A 26008-nucleotide genomic window follows, 5' to 3' on the forward strand; every position below is an offset into this window, starting at 1 on the left:
TTGAAGGGAATAGCAATGTTGGCTGGGGTGATAAACCCTACTACCACGTGGAAATTTTGCTACTATGCCACAGTAAAGGTGAGTAAGAGTATGTCTGGATACAGGAGGTACATGAGGGCATATCACATCTTAGTATAGTCACATGATGCATAATTATGTTTCACTGAATGACAGGTCACATCCCAAAAGTTTATAATATTATACTTTACTGTGACTTTTCTATGTTTAGATACACAAATACCGTTGTACTGCAATTGCCTACAGTATTCAGAATAGTAATAAATTGTTCAGGTTTATAGCCTAGAAGCAATAGACTATACCACACAGCTTAGGTGTGCAGTAGGCTATGCCATTTAGGTTTTTATAAATACATTCTATAATGTTTGCACAATGGCAAAATTGCCTAACCACAAATTTCTCTGAATGTATCCCTGTCATTAAGCAGCATATGATTATATTACCATGTGCTGTGATTAAATTCAATGGAAAATTATAACACAATCCAGGCAGAACTAAAACTGGCCCTGAATCTCCAGAAATGAAGGTTTGTATCAGGCTGCAACATCAAAAACTACAACTAGTTGAGGTTTTTGCTGAAGGCAAAGTGAGTATAAAATGAGTACTAGAAATTAATTATAAATACCACCTACAACCACATAACCAGTGATAGAAACTAGCAGTATAGCTGTCATTGGTACAGTTGACCTCTGAACAACATGAATTTGAGTTGTACTGATCTACGTATGCAATTTGTTTTAATTAAATATATCAGAAAATTTTTTTGGAGATTTGCGAAAACTGGAAAAATAGCCACATAGCCCAGAAAAGTTAAAAAATTAGAAAAAGTTAGATATGTTGTGAATGCCAAAATATACAGAGATACTAGTCAATTTTTTCATTTACTATCATGAAATATACACAAATCTATATAAAAGTTAAAATTTATAAAAATGTACACAATCACAGATATTACTTATAGATCATACATGGGGCCATTTGCAGTCAATAGAAATGTAAACAAATATAAATTTGTAGCATTAATCAAAACAGCATAAAATTAACTGTACTAATACTGTTCTACAGTAATAGTTTTGGAGCCATCTCCTGTTGATATTGCAGTGAACTCACATATTCTGAGTATCTATTTAAAACACCTATAGTGCTAATCATCTCCAATTAAGCAATTTGTCTCTTTAGTAAATTGCCTGTCACAGTAAAAAGTGATCTCTTGCAGTTCTTACATATGTTTCACCATGTTTAGAGCAAAACTGTAAACCTTGAATAGCACCATGGGACTAATAGGGAATGCCATAAATGATGCTGAAAGTGCTCTCAGGAAGCAGAAAAAAAGTTATGACATTACAAGACAAAGTTGAATTACTTGATATGTACCATAAAGTGATGTTTGCAGCTGTGGTTTGCTACCATTTGAAGATAAATGAATTCAGAATAAGGACCACCGTAAGGAAAGAAAATAAAACTTGTAAAGTCACCAATGCAGCTGTTTTCCACCACCAGATGCAAAAATCTTTTTGTAAAATATGTTTTTATCACATACTGAAAATGCAGCTTTTATGTGGGTGCAGAATTCCAATAAGAAAGGCATACTGGTAGACTATAATATGATTCAAGAAAAAGTGAAGTTATTATATGACAACTTAAAGCAAAAGGAAGATGAAGAATTTAAAATTAGATAATTTAATGCCAGCAAAGGACGGTTTGATCATTTTAGTGAGATGTTTTGGCTTAAAAAAAATGTCAAGATAACAAAAGAAGCAGCTTTTGCCTACCAATAGGGAGCAGACAAGTTCCCAGACTCCATTAAGAAAATTATTGAGGAGAAACGATATCTGCCTAAACAGACTTTTAGTGCAGATGAAAGTATCCTCTTCTTAAAAGAATGCCACAAAAGACATTTGATATTAAGTAAAAGAAGTGAGTACCAGAGTTTAAGGCAGGAAAGGATAGGCTAACTCTACTGTTTGTGCAAATAAGTCAGGTTGATGATGAGGACTGCCTTTTTCCATAAAGTTGCTAACCCCTGACACTTGAGGAGAAAAAGTAAACATCAGCTGCAAGTCTTTTGGATGCATCACAAGAGCTCCTAGACAATGAAAACTCTTCTTCTGGATTGTTTCCACTGATAATTTGTTCCTAAAGTTAGGAAATACTTTTCCAGTGTGGTACTGCCTTTTAAAGTTATTTTGATATTGGCCAAGGCCCCTGGAAACCCAGAACCCCATAAGTTCAATAGCAAAGGTGTCAAAGTGATCTACTTGCCCCCAAACACAATGTCTCTAATTTAGCTTCTGGATCAGAGGGTCATAAGGACCTTTGATGTTCATCACACATGTTTCTCTATGAAAAAAATTAACACTATAGAAGAGAAACCTGATATAGAGAGAATATCATTGAAAGTTTGGAAGGATTACCAAAAATACTATTGTTATCATAGAAAAAGCTGTGAAAGCCAGCAGACCCAAAACATACAATACTGCTGAAGAAAACTGTGTCCAGATGTCATGCATGACTTTATGGGATTTATGATAGAGGCAATCAAGGGAATCATGAAAGAGATTGTGAATGTGGAAACGAAGGAGGGGGTTAGGATGATGAAGGGCTTCAAGATATGGATACTGAACAAACTTAAGAGCTAATAGACACCACACCAGAGGAATTTACAGAAGGCTACTTGATGGAGATGAGTGCTTCCAAAACAGTTCCAGAAAACAAATTGACTTTGAACAATCTGGCAGAAGAGTTCTAATTATGCTTTTGATTTCTTTCATGACATGGACCATCCTATGATACGGGCACTGAAACAAGAATAGTAAATTGAAGAGTTATTGGTATCACATGGAAACAATTTTAGAGAAATGAAAAAAGAAAATCAGACATAAAATACAAGGTATTTCTGTAAATTTACAGAGTGTACCTGCCTATTCTTCTTCCCCCTTCACCTCTTCTGCTTTTGACATTGCTAAAAGAACAAGAACTTCTTATTTGTCTCCTCCTCTTCAGCATACTCAATGTGAAGACAATTACAATAAAAAAACTTTATGATGATACATTTCCACATAATAAATAGTAAATATATTTTCTCTTATGATTTTCTAGCCCGTTTTATGGTAAGAACAGTGAATAATACATATAACCTACAAAATATGTGTTAATTGGTTGTGTCACCAGTAGGAATTCTGATCAGTAGTAGGCTATTAATATTTAGCTCTTTGGGGAGTCAAAAGTTATATACAGATTTTCAATCACACTAACCCCTCTGTTGCTCAAAGCTCAACTGTATTTCCTCTCTATTTTGTTATTAATATATTTGTGTGTATATGCGTGCATATTAAGCAAATGTATTGGTTTTCTTATCTTTTTTTATTCCCTTATGATATAACATAAGATGTATTGACTTTATATCAGTATTTAGGTATTGTTAATTTATATCATATTATTTAAATTAGGATACATCAGAAGAAGAATAAATATCACTCAAGAATTTTTATCTCCACTTCTGAATTTTCAGCTGTAGGCAAGCAGAATATTTGTATCATGTCAGATGGAATTTTTGACCTTGCTATTGTCTTTATTTGGAGATTAAGGATGGTTTAAGGGTGTGCTCATGGGTGCCAAATTGACAAGAGTTGGACTTTCAATGGTTAATTTTATGTGTCAATTTGAGTGGACTAAGGGATACCTGATAGTTGATAAAACACTATTTTGAGTGTGTTTGTGAGAGTGTTTCTAGAAAACATTAGAATTTGAATCAGTAGCCTGAGTAAAGAAGACCTTCCCTCACCAATGTGGCCTGACATCATCTAATTCATTGAGGGCTTGAATCAAACAAAAGAGCAGAAGGGTGAATTTTCTTTTTCTTTTTCTTCTTGAACCAGGATATTCATATTTTGCTTGTGGACATTAGAGCTTTTGTTTTGGAGCCTTTAGACTCTCCCTATATATACTGGCTATTCCATCAGTTCTCAGGCCTGTGAACTCAGACTGAATTCCACCACTGATTTCCTGGTTCTCCGGGTTGCAGATGGCATATCTTGGGACTTCTTGGCCACCATAATTGTGTGAGCCAATTCTCATAATAATCTCCTCATATATCCATATATCCCCAATTGGTTCTGTTTCTCTGTGAAACTCTATTACAGAATAATATAGATTATGAGTTCCATACTAGTTAAATATTTCAAATTTCTTTTGAATATAATGAGAGTTGTTATAAAATATTTTTTAAAAATTACTGAGGTCATCTGAAAAAAATGGATATGAGATGTAAGAAAGACAGATTATTCTGTTACAGAGAAAATACAGAAAAGAAATAACATGTTAGTAGCAGTGAGAATAGAAAACAAAGATAAATTCAGATTTATAGGAGCTGATATTACTCAGCCTTAGCAAGTAATTGAATTGTGGAGTGGGAAAGAGGCAAGGGACTTCTTAAGTATGTTATGAATATTGAAGCAGTCACAGGGATAGAAAATTCAAGATGAAAACTAGTATGGCAGAGAAAGTTTGGAGCTGCAGAAATTATGTAATTACATATGGGCAAAATGATGCTGAGATTTTGCGGCCCTTCCTGGTACAATATCCACCAGGCAGATGAAACTAAGAAAATTTATCTCAGAAGCAGAATCTGCATTTGTACAAAAACATATAGAAGCCTTCAACCCATAATAGAATCTGAAATCATCTGAAGGAAATCACGGAAGGAGAGTGTTCAGAGTGAGGTGATGACGGAGGAAAGAATCTTAGGTCCTACTAAATACTTAAAAAGTTCTATGAATCACAAGGAGCTAGTGATGGAATAAAAGACAAACAGTAAATGTTAAAAGCATGAGTATCGAGTCAGTCATACTTCTTGGATTTGATTTGCATCTTCGTTTCTTATTAACGTCAGTATTTGGAGGAAAGTTAGTTTTCTTTCTGTAATAAAATACCTAATCAAATTATGTAGACAGTTAAAGGAGAAAATGCATTTGGAATACTCAATAGAGTATTCTAAAATTATAAATACCTAATTATTAGTAACTATGGTGATATTAGGAAAAAGAAGAAAAAAGATTAGAGAGGCACAGTAGAGTGTAGTGTCAAGGAAATCATGAGAGTAAACTTTTATGAAAATGTACTTTTCCCCTTTCTTATGGATGTGAACACCAGACTGAAGGTAGAAAGAAAAAACATCAAATGCATTTCATTTAGCTTCTGTCTCTTAGGAACAGTTTATCTTTTCACTTCAAAGACAGCTGATTGCAAAGAAAATGAGGCAGCTTCTAATAACAGTGATTATGGCATTATTAGTGAGTACGCTTACATAGAATAACATTATTTCTTCCCTTTTGCAGGCATATATTTTTCTATTTATTCACAATGTAATTTTTTCAACAACCAAGTGGACATTTGTGACTTGTGGGTATTCATCTAGAAAATGTTTAGGGATATCTGTCATAACTCCACATTACAAAATCATGATTAACACTGGAAATAAAGACATAGTTACAGTTGTTAACAAATTTACCAACAGTAGGTAAATCACACTGGAGGAGATCAACTTTGGACAAATTAATAACACAAAGGAGATTCTTAAACTTCTAGAGACAGGCGGGACTATTATCTTGGCAGGTTTGTCACTTGTTATTATGATAGTGGAAGCAATTGCTGTACAAAGAAATTATCCATATGTTTTAATTGTGAAATTTAACAAGTGACACTTTCAAAATGGTCATTGACATCAGTGAAGTGCAGAAGTTATGTATATTATCTCACTTTAGTGAGTTTTTAAGTTTCATGGTAAAAATCTATAATTGTAAACATCATATTTAGAAGAGCAAATGCTAACAGAACCTGAAAAACTATTGTAATTACTATAATTTACATGTCTGTGGTATTTTTGTTTTTGTTTTTGTTTGTTTGTTTTTAATGGAGGGCTCAGTATTCATTTTAGCACAGATGCAGTTGATGAAAAGCCATGGTACTTTAGTATTTAATAGTATTTAGAGTGCATTTTAAAATAAATGAAAAACACTCGTTGCTAAATGTTTAATTTTAATAAAGTTAAAATTTAATTTTTAGAAATACTTTCTTATTACTCAGAAGATGAAAAAAATTAAAAATACTGGGAATCATTGACCGAACTTCACTTGCAGTGTTTATTCTATAAAAATCATCAAAATGGATATATCTTTGTGTTTAAAGATGTTCACCACAGCATTGTGTAAAAGCAAACAAAAAATACAAAAGAAGTGTTTTAAAAAATTAGAAGCTTTTTGAATGTACAGTTGTTATTTTATATTTATTTATTTTAGAGACGGCGTCTCACTCTGTTGCCGATGCTAGAGTGTACTGGCGTGATCTCAGCTCACTGCAACCTCTGCCTCCCAGGTTCAAGTGATTCTTTTACCTCAGCCTCCAAAGCAGCTGGAATTACTGGCATGCACCACAATGCCTGGCTAATTTTTGTACTTTTAGTAGAGACAGGGTTTCACCATGTTGGCTAGGCCGGTGACTCCTGAGCTCTCGTTACGCGCCTGCTTTGGCCTCCCAAAGTGCTGGGATTACAGGTATGAGCCACCATGCCCAGCCATAGTTGATAATTATGAATGTTCATATATCAAGAAAGTGAAAGTTAAGTATATTTTGTTACACTCTATATGCTAGAATATTATAAATAATAAAACATTATTTGTAATGAAGTTTAAATAATAAAAAAATCTTAACATTAGAATGTTAAACAAAAATGGTAAAAAAAATTATACAAACTATAAGCACTGAAATTGTTAGGTAATAACCAGGCCCTCACTAAGTGCCAATGATATTCTATGTGAATCCCATGTATTAACTTATTTAATATTTACTATAATCCTGTGGATGAGTACCACTAGAATTTTTTTTCCTCACAGTGACCCTATTAGTTTCAACTATTAGTATTGACACTTTCAAAAGAATAATTTGATACAGAGATTCATGCTGTCACACAACTATTAAGTAGTAGCATCAGGATTTATAGCCAGACAATCTGTCTCAGAATCTGTTCTGTTAACTACTAAATTACATTAGAAATACCAAGCAAGAAGAAAGACTGAAAAGAAATATCTTAGACCTACAGTGTTAACAGCATCGGTTCATCTATTTTCAAAGGCTTTGCTAATTCTCTTCTTAGCCTCTCTTTCCTTCAGCATGAATCTTTCCATTTCTGCTGAATCATTTTCCACTACCTACCATCTTATATAGAATGATATTGCTTCATGATCTACCAAGTTATAAAACCAAAATATATCAAAAACAGAAACTAAATGAAATATTTACATTGTATTTCTGTTTGTTTCACAAAACTTTTGGAAGAGCTGTACATACCTACTCATTTCTCATTCTTCAACCTTTGAAAAAAATTGTATTGTATTGAGTTAGTTAAACCAGAACTAGCTTTTATCATTTTCCTTCCCTGCACAATTCTGGTTTATCTGGACCACAAGAGGCATTGTAATCAGGATGTAGATGATGGAAATGAAGTCACGTTCCTTTTAGTATAGGAAGGGACAGAAGAGGCAATGAGGTGCTACTGTATGTAGTTCATGCAGGTTTGTCATTTACTGGTGGCTCACCTAGTTGGCATGGACAGCAGCTGGGCTCACGGCAACTCCAGCTCCTGCCTCATCTCCTGCTTACGGGTCACAGACTCCTCAGTCATGTGCATTTTTAGCTTGGCAAAGTGCACTCAGTTTATTGACAAAAAACACCAGTTGTTCTTGCAGTGCTACTCTATTGTGAAAGCTAAAGGCTTGGAGGTGAACAGAGACCAATGTCAGTATCATCCTGTAGGCATAAGGCTCATTTATCCTTAGAGAGTTCAGTTTTTCCTTGTTTCTTCAAGTCACTTGCAGTACCAACATCATGTGGAAGCTGCCAAAGCATGGAGCTTGCACCCTCTGAAGCAATGGCCTGAGCTGTGACTTGGCCCCTTTTAGCCATGGCTGGAGTGGCTGGGATGTAGGGCACCCACCCCCTAGGCTGCCTAGAGAAGGGGTGTACTAGGCTTGGTCCATTTTTTTTCCCTCCTGGGCCTCAGGCCTGTGATGTGAGGGGCTGCCATTAATGTCTCTGATGTGTCCTGGAGACATTTACCCCACTATCTTAGCAATTAACATTTGGCTCTTTGTTACTATGCAAATTTGGCTTGAATTTCTTCCTAGAAAATGAGATTTTCTTTTCTACTGGATTGTCAGGCTAAAAACTTTCCAAGCTTTTATGCTCTATCACCTCTTGAATGCTTTGTTGCTTAGAAATTTCTTCCACCAGATACCCTAAATCACCTCTCTCAAGTTCAAAGTTCCACAGATGTTTAGGGCAGGAGTAAAATGTCATCAGTCTCTTTGCTAAAGCATAGCAAGAGTCACCTTTGCTCCAATTCCCAACAAGTCCTCATCTCCATCTGAGACCACCTCATACTGGACTTCGTTGTCCATATCACTATCAGCATTTTGGTCAAAGCCATTCAAAAAGTCTCTAGGAAGTGCCAGAGTTTCCCACCTTTTTCCTGTCTTCTGAGTCCTTTAAACTATATAACCTCTGCCTGTTACCCAGTTCCAAAATCACCTCCACATTTTCAGGTATCCATATAGCAGTGCCCCACTCCTGGTACCAACTTACCAAATTAGTCTATTTTCATGCTGCTTTAAGGACATACCTAAGACTGGATAATTTATAAAGGAAAGAGGTTTAATTAACTCGCAATTCAGCATAGATGAGGAGGCCTCAGGAAACTAATGATCATGGCAGAAGGGGAAGCAAACATGTCCTTCTTCATATGATGGCAGCAAGGAGAAGTGCCGAACAAAGGGAAAAAGCCCCTTATGAAACTATCAGATCTCATGAGCACTCATTCCCTATCATGAGAATAGCATGGGGTAACTGCCCCCATGATTCAATTACCTCCCACTGGGTCCCTCCCACCACATGTGGGTATTATGGGAGTTATAATTCAAGATGAGATTTGTGTGGAAACACAACCAAACCACATCAGTAGCCTAATGAGTTCCCATCAGTTTCTAAGGTCAAATCCCTAGAAAAAAATATTTATTCATGTAATTAGTAATTAGTCCTGATTCTCTGATCAAACCTTGACTGATACAAATCTCTCAAAAAAAAAAAATTCTCAAAAGATACATTGTTGCTACCAGGCCAATGAAACATTTACGAGTCTTAATCACCTCATGCTAATTTTTTCCAGAATTCAGCATATTTAAAACACTTTTGTCTCCTGTTTTCAGTCACACTTATAATTTTTCTTGTACCACTGTAAGTTTTTATTATTCCTTTTGCAGGATCTTCTTTCTCACACGTTTTTAAGTGTTGGAGCATTTTCAGGCCAAACTCTTATTTTTATCTCTACCACGTGTAGGTGAAATTCACTTCTGTAGACTGATCCACATTTATAGCCTCTCCCAGGTCTCTTGGACTCCAGACTTATGGACCTATATGTCTCTTTGATATTTGTACTTCCATGTTGGGTAGCATTCTGAAATACCATGTGTGAAAAATTGAGCTATTGAGTCCCACCCTTCTCTGTCTTTCAAAACTATTTGAGCCAAGACTACTCTTTTTCACCAAATGGTACACACTACCCAGTTACTTAAGCCACTCACTTGAAAGCCTTTCTTGGACATTTTGGTGTTTCTATAGATTTTGCTGTAATTTAATTAAATACAGGATGCCTCAGGATGAGAACAGTGTAGGTCCCCAAAGTAGTTTTGAACTAATTAAAACTGCATAAAATGACACTGAAGTTGATTTTGTAATATAAAAATTTAGTATATATTTGTAATGAAATAAATTAATACAACAAAACATGTATAATAATAATATTACTTTATCTTCTATCTTCTTTGATAAACTTATTAACAAGCACCTATGACTTGATTATAATAAGGAAAAGAAGACTTAGAACTAACGCTGAATATTATCTATTGCACATTACATGGTATATTCTTATTCACATCTACACACATATTTCATATTTGAGCATTGAAGTTGCTGGCATTTTATTTATAAATGTTTGTTTCATCAATGAATCTGTGAAATTGAAATATAAGACTATTAAGGAAAAGTTATGTTGGAAGGTAAAAGATGCCTTACACTTATTGTTTACATATATATGAGAACAGATACACCACTTTACTTCTCAAAACCAGTTTTCTTATCTGTAAAATGAAAAAAATATTATTTACTTAGCTCTAGCTAGTTTACTAACTGGTTGTGAAATTTATGCAAAGCTATGCACGTGCCATAATTTTAAATGATGAAACCAGGTGTATTGTAACACTGCTAAATAAAAGCTACAGTTTTACTTTCATTGTTAATTCTGCCTTTTAACATTGTATTTTTATTAATATTCCTGTTTCCTAAGATAAAAACCTGGGATCAAGGTTTTTTTTCTGCATATTTCTAGGAAAGCCAAAATGATTTCCCAGCCCTTGCTGTCCTCCTTCTCCTATTTTCCCCCATTCTTAGACCAATAAATGCACAGGACTTAATAGAAGTTTTTACCACTATAAATACATAGTGGATATAGTTTCCTGTTGCATCATTCCCAAGGAAAAAATACAATCAAGATCTCAAAGCATAACTTTGAATATACAGAATACACAATACAAAATGCAATGACCTCTAGTTGAGCAGGGAGGTATTAAGGGTGCTTATTGAAGACACTTCTCTTCTAGTGAAGTAAAAGTCCCAGTCTTGAATGATGAACAACTAGATTCAGCTTTTGGGTGTTTACTTTATAAACCTATTGGTTAGTCTGGGCATACTTCCGAATTCAATGCAGCCTGTCTCCTAATTGTGGGTGAATTTGTCAGCATCAATCCTAGTTCTAGATTTTATGCTCTGATAATACGCTAATAGCTACAACAATAATCATACCAATGAGTGCATTTCTTCAGCACCTGTTATGTGTGTAGCACTTTATACATATTTCATATCATTTTTACAAAACTCTGTGGGGTGGATCTCATTAGCATCATTTTCATTTTACAGGAGATGTACTGAGGCAGACCATTTAGTACAAAGAAATAAGTGTAGACATAAAGATATATGAGAGGTAGAATGTTTACATCTGTGTATTTAATATACGCAAAATGTATATATTACATATGTAAATATATATGTCACACTTATAAATGAAATTTTCGATATAAATTATTTAATAAATTATTAGAATCCCTGAGCTTAAGAAAATTATATTGTTTTATTGTGGTTTCTCTAATACATGGAAAGGAAGAACAGAACAAGGACACCATGTTAGATTTATAAAGAAATAATGTCAAAATGGTTAATGTAATTCACCAGTTCAATAAACTGGATTACATTTTAGTAGGACAAAAGATCAACGAAAGCTTATTTATATTCATTGGCTGAAGGCTGAAACAGCAACCAGGTAATGCTTTTCCTATCTTTAGGCTCATTAGCTGTGGCTATTATATTTGTGGGGTATCATAACATCCAGATGTTTCTGGACAGCTCAGCTGATTTTTTCTCTACATATTAAATAGTAATGGATAGTAGGTGAAAAAATTCAATCACTACTCAAGGTCTGAGATTTATTTTTATGTTACTGTTTTTTGTCTCTATATTTTAAAAAAATGTTGATATCTTCATAAAAAAGAACTTGATACACATTCCACTTCTCTCAAGGATGACTATGGTTCAAGGAATGCCTTGTATTTATTATTTGCACAATGTGCTCTTCCATTCATCTACAGACAACGTAATGAAGTATTATTCTCCCTTCTCTCTGATTACTTTTTAAGAAAATAAAATAATAAGGGCTTGAAACATTATTTTTCACATTAACTTGTTATGTGAAGAATAGTCGATGTCACTTTCCTGAAGAGAATATTGTCAGTGTTCTACTGAGAATGTGAGTAATACTTATTTAGTAGATAACTGAGTTTTACTATGTTAGCTCTCTAATAAAAATATGCACACCTACATATATATAGGCATACATCTATATGATAACAATAGAAATTTGAAATGACATTTAGAATAAATAAAACTGATCTATATGTCCAACAGATAATGATACTACTGTACCGTTGTAATTGGTAATCAACAGCATTGCACTTCATTTTGTTGGTGGTAGCAATTTATATTAACTTCCCACTTATTGTCATTTAAAGAATAATTACAGTCTTGATAAGCCTTGAAAATAAGGTAAAATTTATTATAAAATACATTTCTTATTGTGTGTGTGTGTGTGTGTGTACATGTGAAAAAAACTGGCATTGTCTATCTTCCTTATATATTTATACCTTAACCAAAATATACATTTGTCTTAATCATCCTTATTATGACATTAAGCATTGATTAACTGCTTGTTTGTAAATGTCACTTTGATGGCTACTGAACAATGAGAATTGATTGTAAGTAGCTTACCTCCTAGGAGGTTGCAGTCTATGGCACACATCTCTCCCTAGATATATATGTCAAAGAAACATCAGAAGTTAGAATAAAAACATCAAATCATGAATACCTTGTGAACTATCTCCAGAATAGAGCAGTCAAAGGCACATGCATGAAGGCATATACTTCATTTTATAGTCTGAGATCAACACAAGTACATAATTCAGGTGAAGATCAAAGACAGTAACTGCAGGAGCCTGATGTCCTGACTAGGTGATGATTTACTAACTTAATTATTTCAGAATCTTCCACGAAAAATGGGGTACCTGCTCTTTATCAGATGTTGCTCTCAGAGGTGCCATGGAACATGTGATGACATACACAAATAATTATATCTTATTTATTCAAAAAATGTATCAGGATACATGAGGGTTCAAGTGAATGCTTTTGGATTCTCTTTGCTTAATTAGAAAATTTGCATAAAATGCCAATTTTTTAGTATGTGTTTCTCAGCTCTGGCAGTCAAGGATCAAGCTTGCTGGACTGAGGAAAACTGAATTTCTCCAAGATACTTAATGTCAGAAGCATGGAAAAATATATGAGTTAGACAAACACTGGCTTTTTTTCGGCTTCAACCTAGGTCTTAGAAACAAAGAATATCAAATATTATTAGCAACAAACAGATTTTAAAAACAAAGAGAACTAGATAAAGGTGACTAAATATTTTATTTTTGACTTAAAAAATTTTTTTTCTGGTAAGCTTTCATAGCTGTGTATAAATATGTGTAAACATCTGCATTCTGTAAACATTAGCACACAGAAGATTATTGCTTTCCATATAAAAATTAGCAAGAATATTTAGGTGCATTAGCCAATCATATCTTTGTGATGCAAATTAATAAACAGAAAAGGGAGAAAGATTCAAAGGTTTCTCACAAATTACAATTTTCTCTAGACAAAATTAATAATTTCCTACAATCTTCATTTAACCCACTAATTCTACTTATACTTCATTTTAGAGCATGTGATGCTATAATTTCCTTTATCTTTGTCTCTCTCAGCAGATGTTTTGTCAAGATAAGGAGGTTTTATTTCAAATCTGTTATTGTAAAAACAAAACTAGAATAACAACAAAAAAATAGGCCAATGTTCAGTTAAATGAGTCCGTGCAGAGAACATAGCTATTTCCCATTGGATTGTTATTTTAAATACTAATTGACTTTATCTGTACTATTTCATTTATAACTATAGCAATGTTTCAGGGAGCAGTTTTTAAAGAATGATTTTGTTTTAAATAAAAGACTTCTTTCCCCAAGTTCTTTTGTTTTATAAAGATTTTATCTGGAATCTAGAGCTGCAGCAATAAATGGATTAAAGTCTAATGAAAATTAATTAAATTAGTGTATTTATGTAAAATATTTCATTAATTATCTTAGCATTAGGACAACCAAGAAATACTGCTGGGCAGAGTCTCTATCAGACTAGCTGGCAATTTTGGCTTAGTTTCTTACTCCTTTTATGGTCTTGGGCTATCTCCATAAATGCATCCTTCCTGGTAACCATAGGAACAGTGTCCACTGTGATTTCCTGGAGTGAAAGAACAGCTAGTGCCTAAAGACATCTATGAGGAAATATATGAACATAATTACACCCTAATTATTATATATGATATCTCACATTGTGTATTAGATGTTAATGTCCTCTGTGCCTGAATGAAGAATTAGATCTGTGACCTTTCTTCCACAGATGATTCTGATGAATGATACTGAAGGCATATTCTTGAGATTTGGGGGAAAGAAAAGTGATGAAAGCAATAAAGTCTTTTAATTTTATTCATGATGAAGCTTATTTATGAAAGCTTTTTAAAAAATCCTGTCGTACTTATGCTTCTTCAAATACATCTGTTGGTGAATGAAAACTCATCTAGTGATTTTTGCATCTGTAAGCTGACACTGCACTTTAGAACCTTTTTTCACTGTCCCCTGCTCCATAAGGAGGGAATGTGTACTACCTAGAAAATAATGTGCTAGACAATTTAATCTATGTTTTTTCTATTGTGAAATTTGACTGTTAATATTTGTATTAAATTTGAATAATTCATTATATTTTCTTTAATATGTATTTATTCCATACATTAAAATGCTAGGCTTTATTCAAATAAGAAGATACTAAGTGAAAATCAACTTTCTAACCTTAAAGAAATATGTATTTCATGAGGATTATGGTAGCAAATTCTTAGTTACTTCATTATTTAATAAAGTTTTGTGAATTGATATGAACCATCAAGACATCTACCTTCAAGATCTGAAAGTAATTTACATTTTCATTATATAACTATATAGCCATATTTAATAGATATCATATAAATTTTTTATAAATTATAATTTTTTTAATGTATAAGAATTTGATAAGCATTGCATGTTAAATCTGTCATGGTATAAGCTTTTATAGGTTAGTCTAACAATGTAAGAATCACAACTTTTATAAATTCTCAAACATTATTTTATCTAACACAAATGTTTTATTTACAAAATATAAACCATTCAGATAAATAATGATATTTAAATGACTAGACTTTTAAGTTCTGGGGTACATGTGCAGATCATGCAGAATTGTTACACAGGTATACACATGGCATGGTGGTTTGCTGCATCCATCCCCCCATCACCTACGTTAGCTATTTCTCCTAATGCTATCCCTCCCTAATCCCTCCAGCCCCTGCTATCGCTTCCTACCCCCAAGTAGGCCCTGGTGTGTGATGTTCCCCTTCCTCTGTCCATGTGTTCTCATTGTTCAACACCCACTTATGATTGAGAACATGTGGTGTTTCTTTTTCTGTTCTTGTGTCAGTTTGCTGAGAATGATGGTTTCTAGCTTCATCCATGTCCCTGCAAAGGACATAAACTCATCCTTTTTTATGGCTGCATAGTATTCCATGGTGTATACATGCCACATTTTCTTTATTCAGTCTATCGTTGATGGGTGTTTGGGTTGGTTCCAAGTCTTTACTAGACATTGAGATATCATCCTCATGCCAGTTAGAATGGCGATCATTAAAAAATATGGAGACAACAGATGTTCGAGAGGTTGTGGAGAAATAGGAACACTTTTACACTGTTGGTGGGAGTGTAAATTAGTTTGACCATTGTCAAATATGGAGATTCCTTAAGGTTCTAGAAATAGAAATACCATATGACCGAGCAATCCCATTATTGAGTATATACCCAAAGGATTGTAAATCGTTCTACTATAAAGACACATGCACATGTATGTTCATTAAATGACTAGATTTTTATAAAGCTTTTGAATGGAATTTCTTGTTTTGGCAGAATAATAATGTCCTACACCTAGTATTCTAACTGATTCTCCTAAAGACCAAATAATCAGGGAATAAGGCACTAACTTTGTACCATTGACATTCCTTCTCTTAATATATTATTACATATATATTATTGCTTATAGGCAATCAAAACTTCTGTTTAAATATAAAACTTCAGAAGACCCTCTATGAGTTTGTGACACTTTACAATCATTACCAGAATATCCTTGTTCCAGAAAAAGTCACCTTAAAATGCCTTCAAAGGCAGAGTTAGCTGAAGAATTTGACTCTCGGCTCTCCAGATTACAGAGCAGTCAATAGGTCTGCTGTCTAAAGCTCCTATTCCCGTGCAGATTTCTACTGCTCTATAGCATTTGAAGAATGGTACCTCAGGATGTGAGGAACAGCAAAGGCCCCATCTCAGGTAGTTAATTCTAAGTTCAAGCAAGGCGATTATTGAACAAATTAGAACTATAATATGTGTTATTGTTTTGTATTTATGCCTGTGCACTCCCAGAATTGATACTTGTCTGGTCAAGTGCACATACTCCATCTCAAAAATTCACAAGATTCATCTCAAAATTCACAAGACATTTTAGATGCAAAATAGGGCCAACTACTTCCTACCTATTTCTCTCTTTTACAGGTCCTGTTTATTCCTTCTTTCCCTCTAAGGCTTGATTAGAATTTTCTTGATTATTACAAATCTTTGAACTTCTGGTAAAATGGTTGCAAAGAGGTTCTGCTGGGGAAATCGAAAATTATGCCACCCTCCCCAATTTTGTGTCAATAGAGAAAAGATGGAGAATTATTTAGTATACATGTTAATTATACGCATACAACAAGTCCATAAGAGACCGCAAAGTGTGGACAGAAATTCACATTAATTTATACAGTAAAATAGAAGAAGAAACAAAACTACGTTACCTCCATGAGAAAAAAATGGTTACACTTGTGATAGTATCCTGGACTACCCTCCTGAGAGACTCTTGGGTGAATGTTTACAGTTCCAAGGGGCAGAAAGGACTCAACTTTACAGTATAAAATCAAAAGATTGGGCCTATTTATTGAGCATATTATATTTTCAAGGGGACACTCTACTGAAGGGAGAGGAAAATGCCAGTTTCCTCTCCATAATTAATCAAAGATAATTTCCTCATTTTGCTCTTATAATTTCTTCCATAACAGAATACCTTAGAACCCACATGCAGATTTATCTTTCTCCAGCCATCTTTAGTTTGTCAAATATCAACATATACATAATAATAAATATGTTGCTTAATATAACCAATTAGTTGATACCTATTACATGATTAAAGTCGTAGGAATAAAAGTCATACTGAGAAGTTTGGAGCCTGGATTTTTGAACAGGAAGGCTAAATTCTTACAAGCGTAAGAAATTAGATATTTTTATGCTGGGTACATCCAGGTGTCATCCTGACTCTACATCTGCTTTTGAGACATAGCAAAAAGGTAAACAGTCATATTTCTTTGAGAAGCAGAAAGGGAACAAGACAGGTGCTGAAGCTGCAGAACTGATGACTTCTTAGAAATTTAGACGTAGAACACAATTAAGTCGGGTGATATTTATAAAAGTGCACTATGTCTGCATCTCAGAAGGAATCCCTTATATCTGTTCCAAAGTAAATCCTTCTAAATATTAAAAACTCTTCTATCCATTCAACCACAAATTTTGTCACAATATCCAATTTTACTAGTACTTTATGGTTTCACTACTATTTCCTATATGGTATTTTATTTTATACCTATAACCCAATGAATTTAATATTATTATTACATCTTATACATAACAAAAAACAAAGTTTAGAAATATCTGTTGATTTTCCCAAGGTTGTGTAGCTAGTAAGTGAAGAGATCAAACGTCTGACACCAAAGCCACAGCTCAAAAACAGAATGCCTGTCTTGTTTACAGTTACACTTGTACTTGGGTATATAAAAGTGAAGTGTGAATCACCGTCTTTGAAATATAAGAAGGTAAAATATTTTAGGAGATAGAAGGAAGAAAATATAAACACATAGCATCTTTAAATATTGTTAAAACTTTATAAAGTAGTGTATAATACCAAATTGTGTATGCAAGAAAGAGATGCTTTATGTATTTTGAGAAAAAAATTATGTATGTTGAAATGTTCAGGCAAATAGTCATGATGAAAGTGGGACCTGTATTCCACCTTGCAAGCTGGTTAAGATTTTGAAAGACATGAGAAGCAGGAGTCAAGGCAACATTTTAATTGTGTCTCACCTAATTCTTGGAGAATAAAAACACTAGTCTATGTTTGTATCCCAGACATTTCAGGGACTTAAACCAAGTAAGATCTGAAATGACAGAAAAAGTAATTTGAACTTTTATGGCAGTTGTAAGCTGACATTAAGTTTATATAAGGTGCTAGTTGATAAAAAAGTATATTGTCCACAACTGAAATAATTATCTAATATTGATGTCTATTTTAAGAAATGTATAAAATGGTAAATTAGAAGTCCATAATTCTCAAGACCCTGTTTTAAGTTGCTTAGGATTTTGTTGTTATTTTATTTTTTATTACTAACAGAAGCTGTTTTCCAGGGCCATCTATGACTTTAATTTCTTCTTTTGTCTAACTTAAACCCTAAGTACTCATACTTTCCCTAATCACATTGCATTTCTCTTCCACTTACAAAACAAGAAAGACCAGAGCTTCGTGAAGAAACTACTCACACAAAGTGACACTTTGAAGGCAGAAAGGGATGAGTTTTTCATAAGTCACAGGCTAAAATGTTAAACATGGAAGGAAGTCAGTATAAAAACCCTATGGACATACTGGCAGCACTGAGAGTGACTTTCCCCATTTTTTAATTATGAATTTTAGGGTTTTACATTATAATACCTTTAAATAGTTGTAAGTTCTGAACCCTCTGGCCTACACAAATTTGCATAGCTGAATGAATCTCATAGAGCTTAAGTACTTAACCTAAATTTAATCTAGCATTAGAGTGCAATAATTATGTCACAATACCTGTCTTGCAAATGTAAGCAATTTAAAATAATATATCTTTGCATTTTTATATGAAGATTTAATTTCAGCTGAAATAATTGGCTAATATCAATATTACAAATGACATAACCAAACTGTCAAATTGACTGACAATCTGAAAAATAAGTATAGAAGGCAAATTTCAGCTATTAAACTAATAAGCAAGGATCACCACTTGTGGTACAAGGTGTTTTTATTTTAGGACATCTGAATAATAGAGCAACATTAAGTGGGGCAGAAAAGCAACATGAAGTGTGGCAAAATGAATTCATAAAAAATGTATTAACTATTTAAAAAGTTTAAACTATACATGAACACGTAGGGCTGGAATGGTTCATAGAAAAGTAATAATCCAGGTAGCATTATTGTATTAGAGAAACACCCGAACTTTGTGTGATATGAGCAAGATTTTGAACTTGAGCTAAAAAGTGCATCTAACTGAAAAAGAGGGTGTAAATGATCAAAGCAAGGCAGCCTAGACCAGTGATCAAATGAAAAGTAATGTTTATTTAAACATTACAGATGTATCAGGAACTCTGTAAAATGACTTACAGTCCTTATTGCATTCAACAAATTGACCTATGTTATAGAGAAACCCCAAGAATTGTCTTGCCAGTGGTATTACAACATATTAGAAAACTATAGTGTGTTCAGATATCTGACATTTATAAAGTAATTTCTTTGCTGGGTTATATTTATAACATACAACTCATTCACTAACTGGGACAGAAACATTAGCAAAATCCATCTATTTTAAAAGGTTAATATTTTATTTACTAAAGCACCATAAACAATAATGTCCAGAAACATGAGTTTACTTTGTAGTGCCTTATTGCAAAACTAAATGTGGATACTGTTATTTTAATCCAGCCCAGCCGTATATATATAGAAATCTACTAAAGCCATATGAGAAATGTTAAAAAAAAAAAAAAGAAAAGAAAAAAAGAAAATACACCAGATTTGTTGCTCAATTATGTTACTCTTAAGTCTTAGGAGCCAATAGAAAATACTACATTACTATTTTAAATTATATTTAATGAATATAATAAGAAAAAGCAAAAAGGTGAGGCAAGATCATTTCTGATGATGATACTGTTATCATGTTAAGGACATGCTAAGCAAATAGTGGTCAGAACAATCAACATTCATGAAATTTTCTTACATTTTATTTTAGGAGTAATTTGCAAATAACAAATAAGCCAAGATGGGGAATTCGTTTTACAAATCCTGAGGATAACCTGGGTTTAACATAAATTTAATCAACACAATACACTTAAGTATTTAATTAACATCTAATGCATTTTTTTTTTTATTTTTGAGATGAAGTGTTGCTTTTGTTCCTCAGGCTGGAGTGCAATGGCACAATCTAGGCTCACTGCAACCTCTGACTCCTGGGTTCAAGTGATTCTCCTGCCTCAGCCTCCTGAGTAGCTGGGATTACAGGTGCTTGCCACCATGCTCAGCTAATTTTTGTATTTTTAGTAGAGATGGCATTTTGCCACGTTGGCCAGGCTGGTCTCGAACTTCTGACCTCAGGTGACCCACCTGCCTCGGCCTCCCAAAGTGCTGCGATTACAGGTTTGAGCCACCGTGCCTGGCCAATCTCTAACGCATTTGTAAATAGTGGGTATTCAGACTGACAAACCTGCCACACTGCAAGTGTTGAATAACTCACAAAAGAGAGAAAATACTTAGATTTATCATACTCTAGTTTCAACATATCATTTATTAAGTTTTGTTCATTCTCCCTACGTCTGGCATTAACATATTCAGTCTAATAAATTTAAAAGTTTTTCACAATGAAAGAGGGAGGATAGTCTATCAACTAACATCAGAATGCTCACATTGAGGGGACAGATCACACTCGTAACTGCCAAAAATATTCACTTTTAAGATATAATTTGACATCTGTAGTATTAATAGTAATAAGAAACTCAACTGCCATTACTTGCTGTCAACTTTATATTTGCAATATACTAAATGTCTCACCTCTTTTTAGATTTTCTTCCCAGGGCAAGTAAGTTTGAGAAACTTGGCTGAAATCACATACTTTTCAAATGGTAAAACTTTGGTTTGTCCACATCGAGTATCTAGTCACTGGGTTCTACTTACAACACACTAGGAAACATGTCGTATTACTATAAGATTAAAATAATTCTTCATTCTGAAATTAACCGTTTATTAGTGAAATTCACCAAATTTTGAAATTGTTTTTCATCTTCCCTATCTCTGCACCTACAAGCTGGCCCCTTTTTCTCTGTTGAAGATGTGGGAAGATAGGATACAGGTGTATTTGCTAGATTTTGGCAAAATCAATTAGTGTCTGCAGCAAATTCACATTTTGCAGCCCCGAAGAATGAAAGATGCAATGCAGGGTGAAGACAGGATAACTGAGAATGTCTTTCTGCTTTGTATCACTTGGCGTGTACAAACACACCAAGGTTAGTTAGTAACTAACCTTGGGCAAAATCTAATGTTTTAAATTTTAAATTTTTAGACCAAAATTTGATACAGGTTTAATATATTTTTGTGTAATTGCTCTCTAGCCTTTTCCCCATCATTTCTCAAAATTACTTATAATTGTCCTATTGCATTTTTATATGTCCAGGAAGGCATGCTAATCAATGGCAATTATTATATTAATAAAAAAGTAATGGATCATTTTATTTGCAAATTGTTTTATAATATTAAAGCATTTTCACTAAAATTATGTTATTCAATTTTCAGAATAATTCTTTGAGATAGAGATAAATTATTATTTCTGTTATTGCATGGGAATAATTGGGACAAGCTACATTATATCAGCCAAAGGGAGGAAGAATAATAATTTTATTTCTTTTTTTTGTCTCTATTGATTTGTTGTCCATAGGTGAAACATCAATAGACTTTGCAAATAACACATGAGCATAAAGCAAATGAAACTGTTTTAAACATTGATGCATAAATGACCCACATAAAAAAAAGATAAATTAATTACCATTCTTGCAAAGTTTATTTTTTAAGAGTGCTTGAACTTGTATTAATTACTATAATATCATGATTTCAATAAATAATGTGAGATTCTTAGGAAAAAGGAACATGTTACAAATCAACGCAAAACAATGGTTTAGCCACAAGGGTTTAACAGCAGCAAGCTTTGTTTTTCTCCCCTCTGGGAGACTTTTCTGAAACATAGATTTTTCAGAAGCTCTGAGAACAAAGCTTTGCATTTATCATCACATTGTCATTTCTCCCCTTCTGGCTATCTTTATTCATAAACATTAAATATTATTGAATTTGTTTATTTGCTATGTGGTTGAATTACTTTTAACTAGAAACTAGGGATTTCTAATCCTCTTAAACCAAATTATTTTCCTGCTTAAATATGCACTAATGGTCTTATGATTTCTTGTTGATAATATAACGTGTTCTTTAACCGGCACTTTCACTAATATAGTAGGACTTATATGGCTTCAGACTCCTCCTGCTTTGCTTGTACTTTCCCCCAGGTATGAATTATAAGGGCCATCAACGTGTGACACAGAGTGGAAAATTAGACCAGCTCACATCACGTTATTTCAAATTCTTACTTTATTTTCCCTGCTGAGAAAAATTTCCACCTTACATATATTATAGAATTCACTAATGGCATATTTGCGTCAGGATTAGAGGTACTTATAGCATCAGATCTACTTCTAAGTCCATTTCCATTTCAAAACCATGTTTACTTACTGTTTATATCAGACATAGCCTACATCTTGGCTTTACCTAGGGAGAAGAGAGAAGATGAGGGTGGCTAAGACAGTTTTAACTCCGTTCACAAAAAGCTGACTTCTAGTAAATAAAGGTTTTTTAAAAAATATTTGAGCCAGCATGATTTGAATTTTTTAAAAATATGATATGTACACATTTTTCTATATATTTTCATGAATTTGGTTTTATAATATGATGATATATTGGCATCTTTATTACATACAGGTACACTTGAATTGGAATGTACAGAATTTAAAGTTAAGTTTCAAACAGAAACAATACTAATAAATTTAAAATATATATATTAAGAGATTAACTTAATTAGTATTATGTATGATTATTTATCATGAAGAAAATTAAGGCAAAACCAAAAATATATTAGCTTCTAAGTATAATAGCTATTGCCCAAATGCAAGTTAGAGATTTTTTTAAATGAATATGAGACATAAAATATGAAATATTCAAAAATTTAAATTTGATTAAAATTATACCCTATAATTTATAATTATTTCAAATACTATTACTATTAGCTTGATCATATGGCTGATCATATTACTTGTACTTTACTCTGAAAGACTTTTGGACCCTTCCTAATATCAAATTCATTCCAAGAGGAAAAATACTATGATGCTATTTAAAAATGATATCCTTAGTCTCTCCCTCTATGGTCCTTATTGTTCTTTTATTAGGTAATTTAAAGAAAAATTATCTCAGATATTTCAATACTCCTGCTATAATCCTATTACAGTTCTGTTTACCAACCCGATGAAGTCTAAATTCATTCCTCATCTGGCTTCACACTGGACTTTAGCTTAAATTTAAATATTTCCACTCACTCATTTAAATATTTCCTATTGGAGTCCATATCAACTTTATCAATTTACTTTTTACATGTACAAACTTATGTGTTTCTTTATTTCTGCTATGTTGTGCATGGTATTTCCTTAATTTGAAATGTTTTGTACACAATAACTTTAGCCTCAATAGTGTATGCCAATCTTTTTAGAATAAGCCATGCTTTTCCCCTCTATATAAAGTCTTCCTTTTAATCTTTTAATCGGTAATTAGTAATGCTAGCTCCTGTTGGTCTGCCTTCTCTTCTTCCACATCTGTCAAGCCCAGGACATAATCTCGTTTGCCATTCACTTCAGTATTATAAAGTTTGGTTCTTTATACTAAAATTATTGTTCTCATCTCACACAGATAATTTATTTCCCCAGAGTCAAAGAGTTGGCTTGGTGGCATCAAGTATAGAATGTTAACTCAACTACGGAACTATTTATAATCACTGCATCATTTTGATACTGAACATTAGGCTCTCTTTCTACCTGATCATAGCTATACAGTAGTTTTTGTCATTCCTTTCTGCTTTTGTTACATTCCTTACATTTTCTGTAACTATGTTGACCTCTCTCTACTTACAACACAGAACGAAATATTATTCTTTATAGAAATTCTATGTAGACTTCATAAAAGAAATAGCACTATATATAGCTACCTAATCTGTCATTTTACTTACATTGGATCATCAACCATAAGGCTGTGTCCTCCATAATGTAGGCTCTCAATGAATACTTGTTGAACAATGAATAATTATATAGCAAATATTTCCGTTTTTGACATGCTAAGTTAGAATTAACAAAACTATACTATTTGCATTGAATTTGCATGTTTTATTTTCTAGAGCATTCTGGGGTGTATCCAGTTGATTTAAATAGAATCTGATAATTAGCAAAGAAAGTCTAAAAAATGTAGAAAGAAATATATTCCTGCTTTGCCTTCAAGACGGTTTAACTACATCGGGAGAATATCTCTAATAATGTTAATTCTCTGTTTTTATGTCACAGATTCCTGAGAACAATTACTATATGGAGAATGAAGTAGCTCATGCTACTCAGGTTAAAAATGACTCCTATCAATGTCAAAAAAATTGAAAAACTAAGCTACGGTTTTTTTGTTTGTTTGTTTGTTTGCTTGTTTTGAGACGGAGTTTCGCTCTTGTTACCCAGGCTGGAGTGCAATGGCGCGATCTCGGCTCACCGCAACCTCCCCCTCCTGGGTTCAGGCAATTCTCCTGCCTCAGCCTCCTGAGTAGCTGGGATTACAGGCACGCGCCACCATGCCCAGCTAATTTTTTTTATTTTTAGTAGAGATGGGGTTTCACCATGTTGACCAGGATGGTCTCGATTTCTTGACCTCATTATCCACCCGCCTCGGCCTCCCAAAGTGCTGGGATTACAGGCGTGAGCCACTGCGGCCGGCCAGCTACGTATTTTCTAGAATAACCCTTTGCAAGAGGATATTTGAGCCTAGTAGTGGTGCCTAGAATTGAATGACTCCATAACATTAATGAACATTGTTTCTAAACACAATTCCAAAAAAAGTATTGCAACACTTTTTCATCAACAGAGGCACCTTCAGGTTGACATTTCTGTGATATATCTGAAGTAAATCAATCTCTGTGTCATGGAATTTTCCAAAATATTTGTTAAAAATTACAATCATCTTACTTAATTCTTTAAGCTTGTTAATTGATACAACATTTAGCAGAATGGGAAAGACTGGTATAAAAAGATTGAGACGTACTATATTCTTTATTCAGTTCAAAAATAGTTTTTGTTGCATCTACTCTATATTAGTCCTGGAAAACTTCTCAGTTTATTAAAAATACATTGGTTTATTTATTTATTCTTTTTTAAATGAATTTTATTATGGATACATAAGAATACAATATAATGTTATGAGGCACATATACACATAGTAAAATGGTTACTATAGTGAAACATATTAACATGTCCATTATCTCCTATAATCACCCATTTTCCTCCCTATGGCAAAAGCATCTGTAATCTCATTTAGCAAAACCTCTGAATGCAATACACTATTGTTAACCATAGTCCTCATGTTGCAGATTCAATTTTTCAGCTTCTTCATCCTACATGCTTTGACCATTTCCTCCCCCCACCATTCCCTGCTCAACCCTGATAACCACTGTTTTATTCTCCCTATATATATTTGACTTTTTTTGGAGACCACATGTAAGCGGGATTATGCGATATTTTTCTTTCTGTGTATAGCTTACTTTACCGAGCATAATGTCTTCCAGGACCATCCATGTTGTGGCAAGTGACAATAGCCAAAATATGGAAATAATATATCACTGTATCCTTGAAAAAGCAATGGATCAAAGAAGAAATCACAATGGAAATTAGAGTGTGCATAGAGATGAATGGGGAAAAAGCACAACATATCAAAACATGGGACACAACGATTAAGATAGAAAAAATGATTCCTGTTTTAATTAGCTTGGAATTCTATAACCATACACTGGGTGATTTAAACAAGAACAATTTATTTCTCATAGTTCTGAAGTCTGTGAAATCTAAGATCAAGTCACTGGCATATCCAGTGTCTAGTGAGGACTCTTTCCATGGTTAATAAATGTTCATTTTCTTTTATCTTCACATGGCAGAGAGCAAAGAAAGAGGAAGAAAAGTCTCTCCTGTCTCTTTCTATA

At 33.4% G+C, this 26008-nt stretch overlaps 1 long non-coding RNA gene across 1 annotated transcript in view; it reads right to left on the reverse strand.

Moving 5' to 3' along the window:
• LOC118144267 (uncharacterized) overlaps nt 1-26008 on the reverse strand; it is a 48259-nt gene that overhangs the window by 11173 nt on the left and 11078 nt on the right. Inside the window, exon 3 of the long non-coding RNA XR_004728899.3 lies at nt 22471-22506. This is a non-coding gene — a long non-coding RNA (uncharacterized LOC118144267). The remainder of the gene's footprint in view (nt 1-22470; nt 22507-26008) is intronic.

This window comes from Callithrix jacchus, chromosome 9, assembly GCF_049354715.1.
Source record: "Callithrix jacchus isolate 240 chromosome 9, calJac240_pri, whole genome shotgun sequence".
Taxonomy (NCBI): domain Eukaryota; kingdom Metazoa; phylum Chordata; class Mammalia; order Primates; family Cebidae; genus Callithrix; species Callithrix jacchus.